A 9,477-nucleotide genomic window follows, 5' to 3' on the forward strand; every position below is an offset into this window, starting at 1 on the left:
GGACATTGTGCTACTCTCTTCGGCCACCTGAGGCAGTATAATATACACAGAAACGGTGCCAGCTTCTAAGTGAGCTGCATTAATACCACTTGTTCTTCACAGAGGATAAAGAATATATGCTTGTCAATATTACCACACTACGTGCGGCATCACTTTAATTAGTCTATGACGTTCTGGGACTTTTCTATTCTGCTCAAAGTAATCATATCGCCAGAATTGAACTCATATCGAACCATGCCTAGTTTATTTTACATCTTGGTGCCACGTGGGGGAACGTGGCAACAGACCCTCCGCTATCTGTCAGGCGGCGAACCGCGTCGGGAAGCGGCAAAGCGTGGGGGTGCGCCAAAACGGGAAGGTGCGTCCAAGTGTGGAGGCGCGTTGCGGCTGGACCAACAGTCGCGGGACAAAAGAGGCTTTCAGCGCGCGCCAGCTGCGCAGCCTGAGAAGTCATTTTGGAGGATCGTGACAAATATTACACGTTTTGAGCCACTTGCTCGTGATTTATCTTCCCACTTGACCATTCCGTCTAGCCCAGTGGAGCTGCTGAGGTTCACCTCGGAGAGGCGGCGCTGCAGCAGCAAAGGTAACACCGTCAACTAGCATAGGCGGGTGATCATCAAAAAGAGACAGAGGTTTTACTTCTAAAGAGTAGGATTGCAATATTAATGCTGCTGTAACATTAGGCGCAGTTTGAACATTAACACTGTACGCTTAAACACAGGGGGGCAGAAAAAAAAGCTCTGTTTTGGGTTCTGGAGCTTTTCTTGTTGGGTCAACACTCAAATCACCTCACCTGACTTCTCTTCACCGCCCACCACACACAGACAGATACAAATCAAACCAAGATAAATAACTTCAAAATGTTTTACCCTGAACTACACAGGTGAAAAAAAAGACTTAATGTGGTTGCACAAGTGTGCACACCCTCTTACAGCTGGGGGTGTGGCTGTTCGGAATGAAGCGATCACATTGAAACTCGTGTTAAATGGGCATTAACACACACCTGTGGATGTTCTAGTGAGCTTTTCTTGACATATTTTAACTTTTCTAGCGGAAACCTGATGACTAACTGCTTTTGGGAACTGTTCATAATTTCAAATCTACTGTACAGGCTGATGTAATAAATCAACCTAAAAATGTGGCAAATTACGTTGAGTTCTGCTACTTTACTCAAGGACACCTAAAGCAAAAGTTCTATCAAAACAACAATTCTCCATATTGTAATCCGTGTATATTAGTGTGAATATATATATTTTTTGGACATGGATGAATGTACACAGTTTTTACATAGCGTGTTGTATTTTGGTGAGAATTACACACTCATTTATTCTCATTGTATTGGGTGAGTGTACCTAATCAAGTGGCCAGTGAGTTTGACAACGCATGATGGGGTTCCCAAATGACATCTGTTAAAGAACTTAAGTTTAAAGGGAATTGCTCATAAATAACAAATATCATAATTACTTAACTAATAAGGAAGGATGCATAACTTGGCAACAAACTGTCAAGCTCCAAATTGCACTCGTCTGACTCATAACACATAAAGACGTAAAATGAACTTTTTGGACACTTTTTGACGTCGTTGGGTAGTTGCTTGTTCACAAATAAGCACATTTTACACACAAACAAATTCCACCGTGGACATTTTGACAGAGCAACGGAGCGTACCTCCAGTCAACGAAGTGAAACGTCCGCGAAAAGTGCTCCGCGGGCGGCGAACGGAGCTTCTCCTTCACCGGGGTACGACGGTCCCTACTTGACCGAGAATGAAGCGACTTCTGCGGGCATGCGGGAGGGAACACGAATAGCGGTGGAGAAAACAAAAACTCAGGAGTCCTTCCTTCGCACCGGAGTTTTCCGCACTTTTTTGCTGACTTTCCTACAGCACAGATGGGCTTATCTGAGGGGGGCGCGGCGAGGGGGCGAGGAGTCCCCCATCACAGGGGGCGGTCGCTGGTGACGTCAGAGTGTACTCAAATCTGTCAGTTGAGTCAACTCAAGTGATTGTAGTGCAATTTTGGGGGTGGTTTGCATTCTTTAAAATATCCAGCAAGGACAGAAGAAGGTATTTTCTAGAATCAAATTGTAAAGTATTTTTATTCACCCCCCCCCCAAAAAAGTAATTTTTGAGTAGGGGGAAAAAAGTAATGATCATAAAAGAAGTTTTATTTCATAAAATCAAGTTGCCCCCCCCAGAATACAAGTTGCTGGGACAATTAAGTCATATTTTTCTAGATTAAAGTTTTGGTTGTTGTTTACCAGGTCAAATCAAGTTATTTATCTATTTTTTCATCGCCACCGCTAATTTTTCCTTTCTTTTTAGAAAGAAAATGTTATTCTTGTGGGAAGAACAGTGTGTTATTCCATCCTGGTATTTTAAGTGTCCCTCCCCGGTCCTTTTCTGTACTGGACTGTTTTTGCTCTCAGCTGCAGAACCAACTGTCCTCCAGGGACAACTACAGAAATAAAGATGAAAGTAGAAGACGGACGATGCTAAATTTGAAAAATGTTGAGTTGTCATTGCGTAAAGGTGGAGGACAGCCATGTGTAACGAGTGAAGCAGCCACTGTCAGATCATTTTGGCAATTTCCAAGGATTCTCAGGTGTCCCAGAGATTTTCTACCAAGGCAGTGGTGGTTTGACACTTGGGGTATCGAGAGAATGAATTCGGTAAGCACCCAGGCACCAGATGCATGGCCCGGCATTACATTTTTTTTATGCGAAAAAAAAAACCGTCGTCAAAATGTCATGTTGGGCTTTTAAACAACGATGCAAACATCCTTTGTGCTTTTCGACAGCGTTTGCTGATCTTCCTGATTTGGGTTGTAAAGGACCAAGAAGAAGAAGAAGCAGCAGCAGCTTTGAGACAACATCAGACAACAAACGCCTGATCATCCGTCACTCGCCTTTGGTCATTTCCATACGTCTGTGATGTGAAATTGTCAGCGACACAGCGCTTTCATTCCTCCTTCGAATCGCAAGAGCCCGACCGTGCTCCGAGTGATACCTTCGTGTGAAATGGCAGATTCACGTTGAAAGGGAACACGGTAAATGTCACGCGAGATGTGATGTGGCACTAACGAGACAAGAGGGAAGGAAACTTTTGTTGTGGAAAACACACAAACGCATTAAAAAAAGAAGAAGAGGAAGGAATGCTGACGCTGACAAGGAAGCGCTCAAAGGGATCAAATTATCTTCCATCTCATCCATATGCATGTCAGACTTAAAGTGTGTTTATTTACACCGTGTCAGGGTGGGAGATGAAAGTGCCCCGCCGCCGCTTCGCGTTTCATTAGGCGAGGCTTCGAGTTGAGGCTCCCATCCAGCGGATGGCGAAGCCTGTCAAAGCCGAAGCGGCTCTGTCACGACGACAGCTCATGATAGCAAATTATTATTTATTAGGGCCAGTCATTATTTTTAGGCCACAGATGTCACTTTTTGGAGGACTCTCACATACACAACACATTTTTCTCTGATAAAAATGTGCAAGTGTTTCGTAATTTGTTCGACAGCGACCAATTATGGAACAATTCTTTTTTGGAAATTGTACCGTCAAATTCATTTGGCAACATGAAATTTTGGAGGCATATCTAGACCCACAAAAAAGAAAGATACATGTAAAAAAAACAATAAAAAAACAGGCCATTTTGGTTTGAAGTAGTTGTATTTTGGTTAAATTGGTATTATTTTGGTATTTTGGCTGGCTCTTGTGGTCTTTGAATCGTGTGTGTGTGTGTGTGTGTGTGTGGAGGGGGGTGTTGAAGCCAGTTCCAATGAACATGAAATTTGACATGTCTCTCATGTTTAGCGGCGCATGCCAGAAAACAAGAAAATTTGCAGCCACAAAAATCAGCTTCACTCAGCAAAAACTAATTTGGTAAGCATGTTCCTTCCTCATGAGGTGACCCACAAAAACGTTTTAAGAATCCACATCTGAAAAGAAAGAATCTATCATTTTGGTATAAAATGCAATTTAGGGTCATTTGGACCATTTCCAAGAGTTCTTCAAAGAAGATCCCCGGATTCTGTCCAATTTGCTATCAAATTTTGAAACACATTCCAGACAGATGACAGTAAATTGCCAATAGTGTGAGTTTGGGGAATTGCGAGCGAGAGCAGAGAATGGGGACAAAGGTTGATGACTGAACAGAAACCCCAAATTGTAACAAGTCATTTCCACAGAGTTAGAGTTGGTCTCCAGCGGGCCTCAGTCGTTCGTGGCCTCTGTAGCCTTTAAAAGGACTCAGACAGTGTCTCGCTTGAAGTTTCTGTCAGTAGCAGGAAAGATGAGCTGACTTTCATTGTTGTAAAAGTCCCCGTAGGCGTTTCCTGCCTTAAATCAAAAGCGGCGTCATATTCAAAGTCGGACTTCCTTTTTCTAAGTGTTTGAAAAGCAAAAGCGCATGCCGACGGAATACCTCAGACGCTTTTGTAAGAATCCTTATGCTACATTTCGCTTCCTATACCGCAAATCAAGCTCATAAACATGCTTGAGTCAAAGTCATCCAGCGTGTTAATAAATCTACACTAAGGTCTTCATGCCATATTGCTTGTTAGGATTCAATGTTGAGTGTGCTGCTCCTGGTTTGTACTGTGCACCTTGGCCACGAGGGGAAAACGTAACACTCCAGCAAGTCACAGTAATAGTTATCTTTTTTTTTTTTGCAGAGGATAAAGAACGCTATCGTTTGTTTACATGTGTTGCTCCACTGGTTGTGTTTAAATATTTGTTGCTTAAAAAGTTACAAGACTATGACAACAATGCAATTCGTTAGCCCATTGATAGCATTTTGCATTGTTTGTTTGCATTAAGCTAAATGGACTTTTATCAATTAAGTGGTTGCTTTAAATTTGAAACGTGTAATTGTCTTTGACAGTTTGAAGCCTTTTTTTTTTCCATCTATCTGTCAAAGTAGTGAGTGTGTGTACGTGTGTGGTGAGTTGAGTGCACCGCTCACTGCTTCTTTGAAAGGTTATTCATGATAACATCTGCCTTGCACGAGACAAAAAAAATAATCCACAGTCGTAAAAAGTCTTCAATCAATCAAATGTTTCATGTTTAATGACGCTTCTTTAATCAGTGAGAGACAAAGTGCAGATTTAATATCGACTCAAGCGAATTCTTCAAGAGCAGTGGTGAAGAATTACTCATCTATAGTACCCCCTAGCGGCCATCACATGTTAATACTCGATGACTGGACCCTCAATTCGGGTCAACATGATATCCCATAGAAGAGCAATTAACAGGTTGTGGACATCCTTCATCAAGTTTGTTTGACTTGAAATTTCACATACTATTCTACTTTAATCATCTCATTGGAAAAAAAAATAATTTGGGTAATTTTGTTTCACTGCGATCAAGATCCCAAATTACAACTTTCTAACACGATGATGAGGATTTCACAAAGTTGGTCAGACAAGGATCAAATTGTTTGAATGACAAGAAACGTATCATACAAGTAAGTCCACTTGATATTTTCACAATATGATCACTTATTGTCGATATAAATTCAAATCTTGTACTGCAGTACCCTGGAGTGCAAAATACTGCCAGATGAGGGCGCTGTTATCAAGCGCATAGTCTAAACGTCTCAATGACTTCTCGCTTGTCCAGTTAAATGTGTAAATTGTGCCAGATGGTGTTACAACCTCAAAATAAAATGCAGATGGAGGCACGGTTATTATTCTTTTTAATTACAGCATTTAAAGGAAAGTGCCCATCATTCATCTAGTGTGATTGACAAGAAATGTCTTCTACAAGTCTGTTTCAATGTCCCTTGACAATGCTTTGGACAGCAGCATTTGAAGGTTAATATTCCTCATTCAAGTCTGATTGACTAAAACGTCTCTCCCATTTGAATACAAAAGTACCTCTGAAGTCACCCTTGAAGATTGGATTTAAAAATGTATACTTTTACACTACAGTACTTTTATAATCTAAACTTCTTTTTGAAACCTTGACATAAAAGTTGAGCGGTGAAAAGCAGCCGCTATTGACCAAAAAGTCCTGAGGGCGGGCTTAGCAGCTAATTGCCTCAGCTCATTGATGTTTCGGTCGCTAATGCTACATGCTAACGTAACACAGAATTGAATGAGCCCACGTTCAGAGACAAGTTGAGATTGACTGGGGGCTTCACTGGATGAAGTCTTCTTATTTTCTGGATGAGACGAGCGGCTTTTGGGGCATCGGGCGGGGGGCTTATTAATGGCGTCCCATCAGCGGCCCCCTTCAATCCTCTCCCCATCCCCTGTGTACCCGCCGGCCTTCAGTTTCCCAAACTCAAGCAAATAAAGTGTGTCAGCTTGAAAGCTGAAGGACTGTCAATCAATTAAGTCGTTAGCCAGAGCCTTGTTTACTGAGTGTAGTGTAACAAGGCGCGCAGGGAGGCAAGCAAGGGGGGCTCTGGGGGGGCTCTACCTCACCGTGATGCCTTGTCATCGGCTATTCTCTTTCTCTAGAAACTTCTCTGAGCTTTGAAGGCTACAAACTCATCTTTATTTGTCTTCCTCACAAACTAACGTAGATGGAAGGGGGTGGGGGGGCCACCCCAGCCTTCCATTATCACACTGAAACTAAAAAGTGCCTTGAAAGAGGTCTTTGCCGTCCGCGTGTGTTTTACAGAGCGCAACAATCCCCTAAAGTGTCATGGCCGACATTTTTAATAGCGTTATCACTTGGAGCCACATGGCTAAAAAGACGAATAAAGGCAACAAGGCTTTTAGCAACAAGCGGCTCATGATACATTCCAGACTGTGCGCACTTGAGAGCCTTCAAACTGGGCCGACTCACCACGGATACATGCTACTAATAATAACAGACACATACATGGACACCTAGCCGATAGAAGAAATTGACTTTACTAAAGGACACGTGCCACACACCTACACAATGTTGGACATATAAGAAACTTGATGCCGAGTTGATGCCTCGTGTTGTGATAAGATAGTGGGCACGATGTCCTTAGTCTGTAATTATCTTGAAACGAGCTAAGCGTCGTCAGCAACTCATCAAAGAAACATGTCCCGCTGCTCTCCCAGCAGCAGATCTGCTTCGCTGATGAAAAATTACATCCACATCAAAGAAGTGCTCTTAAAAGAGCAACTTTAGGAGAATTAATATTTGATCGCACACACACACATGCACACGCACACACTGCTAATCTCTTAAGAATATTAGAAGACTTAATGTGCCATATTTACCCGTATTAAGGACTTTTTTAAATAGCATATCATATGCATTTAAAAAGCGTTTTGCATATCAAAATGCAATTTGTGAGCAGTGATTTCACAGCAGGTCATTAAAAGGGGCTAAGCACAGGCAGATTTACTCTGCCACCTTGCGGCCATATACTTCCATTGCAGGCAAAGGCAGCTGACATTTGACACTGACCCACACACAATCAAGTGAATCTAATGCATTATATCAGCATATGAGTGAATGTACAATAAGATATGTTTATAAGCATGACAGCGTAATGATCAATGAACCTGCCGTGGGAACCTTTGTTACACTCTGAGATACATCCAAGACCAAATTATGTACCGAGTTGTGCAACCGGTGCTATACTCACAATACCTTTTGGGCATCCTCAGGACAGCAAGGTTCTGAGGGCTGAGTAATGCACCCTGATTTATACCCAGAACCAATGTCCTGAGTACTGTACCCAGAATCCAATCACGTGTCCAGTGATGCACCCATTGACTAACCCACAAATCTGTTGTAAGCTAATGCTAAAGAATAGCACGCGTGCAGACTCAGCACACAAAGCAAACGGAGATAAGAGGCGTCGGTGCACCAGCGGATAAATATTTATGCACAAATATTTATGTCTTACAGTTTCTCAATATATCACTATTAATCATTAAGTATCCGCATTCCGCCCACTTAATAATTCAACGCGTATAAATAAGTCATATTTGCCCAGTCAGTGCATGAATATTCAAATCGTTTGGAGAAGATTTGGCTTCACTTCTGGCTGATAATTGAAGTGGTGTTCAGTCAAAGACGTGTTAGCGCTTTGCTTAGCTCCATCAATATTTCATTTCTTTATGAATATGCCAATTAGCAGCCAATTAACAAATGCTGCCACGCACGCACAAACATGCACACGTTTTTTTTTTTCTTCCCCACAGCACACTCAATACTCAGGTAGCATCTGATGAATGGCTAATTACCAAACAAGGTAAGCGAAATATGATTCTATGCTAACATGCCTTTCTGCTAAGTTTCACAAAACAAACCCCCCAAAACAAGATGTCTGCTATGAATAATGCATTGTGCGTTGTACAATTTAAATGAGGGTCAAAGTCGGTTGCTTTAGCAGCACACCAGCGACTCTCTGCATTAAAAATAGACGAGCGGCACATTTTCAACACTTTCATTAAAACCAATTTCACATACACGCAGCACGATGGACACGCTTAACCCATTCTCTGCTGCTAAGACATGCACACACACATGCACAGTACGCCCGAGTACAAAGGGATGCGCATTATGAAGATGTAATTGTATTGTACACGATTTGTCAACATCAAACAATGAGACACAGCAAACATCGTACACATTGTGGCTGTGTAGTACACATTTTGAACACGCATATGAAGTACTTAGTGGGCACAATACACATTTGGCATGGCCACGGCACCTATCATGGCCACATAGCGCCCATTATGGCCACATCACAGTCACATAGCACACCGAAACGACACTACGCTCAACCTCACACACCTCCTTGCCACACAAACACATTGTACACAATATGGCTATATAATAAGTAAGACAGACACATAGCATACATTCAGACCACATAGCAAATGTCATGCACCCATTATGACATCTTGGAGCATAGCACCCATCAAATTGGGTCCACCCTGGTCACATAGGTAAACCATGGTAAGATTGAAAATATCGTAGAATTCTCATGGTCTTATCAGGGCGATACACAAAGCACACATGCTGGCAACATAGCACACACAAAAGCTGCATAGTAGCCATCAGGTGACAAGCAGCAGCGGATGTTGTGACAACAAGTCAGCGGCGGTTTATCGGCCTTGTGCAGGTTTAAGAGCAATGCCGACCGGCCCGCTGAGAGTCGGCGAGTCAAGCAATCGACTAAATAAAGGCGGCCGGCCGAGCCTCGTCATCCGCGCATCGATTTTATGTCAGCAACAAGGTCGGGTATGTGGAGCAGCCGCCGCATAGCAACGAGCTGTTAAAATGATGACATGGAGGACTGTTTGGTGATTACTTGTTTCCACAAGTCGTCACTAATTGTGTGAATCCTCAAGAGCGGGAGTAGCCTACAATATTATCCCCAGCATTTTTTTGTCTCGGCTTTCACATTTTGCAAACAATTTAAACTCCAAAAGATTCATATCCTCCAATTTTCAGATTTCTACAAAACAAATTGCCAAATTTCCCCCAGTTCAGCTTCAGGAATCACATGCAAATTTAACAAAAAATGCATTTGCTCA

At 42.4% G+C, this 9,477-nt stretch overlaps 1 protein-coding gene across 2 annotated transcripts in view; it reads right to left on the minus strand.

Annotated features, from left to right (window-relative positions):
• tgfbr3 (transforming growth factor, beta receptor III) overlaps positions 1-1,913 on the minus strand; it is a 28,031-nt gene extending 26,118 nt beyond the window's left edge. For both annotated transcript variants that reach the window (XM_061296814.1, XM_061296815.1), the window contains exon 1: positions 1,672-1,913. The gene's annotated coding sequence lies outside the window, so the exon portion shown is untranslated. The remainder of the gene's footprint in view (positions 1-1,671) is intronic.
• Between the last annotated feature and the right edge of the window lie 7,564 nt (positions 1,914-9,477).

The sequence above is a fragment of the Syngnathus typhle genome, linkage group LG14 (assembly GCF_033458585.1).
Source record: "Syngnathus typhle isolate RoL2023-S1 ecotype Sweden linkage group LG14, RoL_Styp_1.0, whole genome shotgun sequence".
Classification (NCBI taxonomy): domain Eukaryota; kingdom Metazoa; phylum Chordata; class Actinopteri; order Syngnathiformes; family Syngnathidae; genus Syngnathus; species Syngnathus typhle.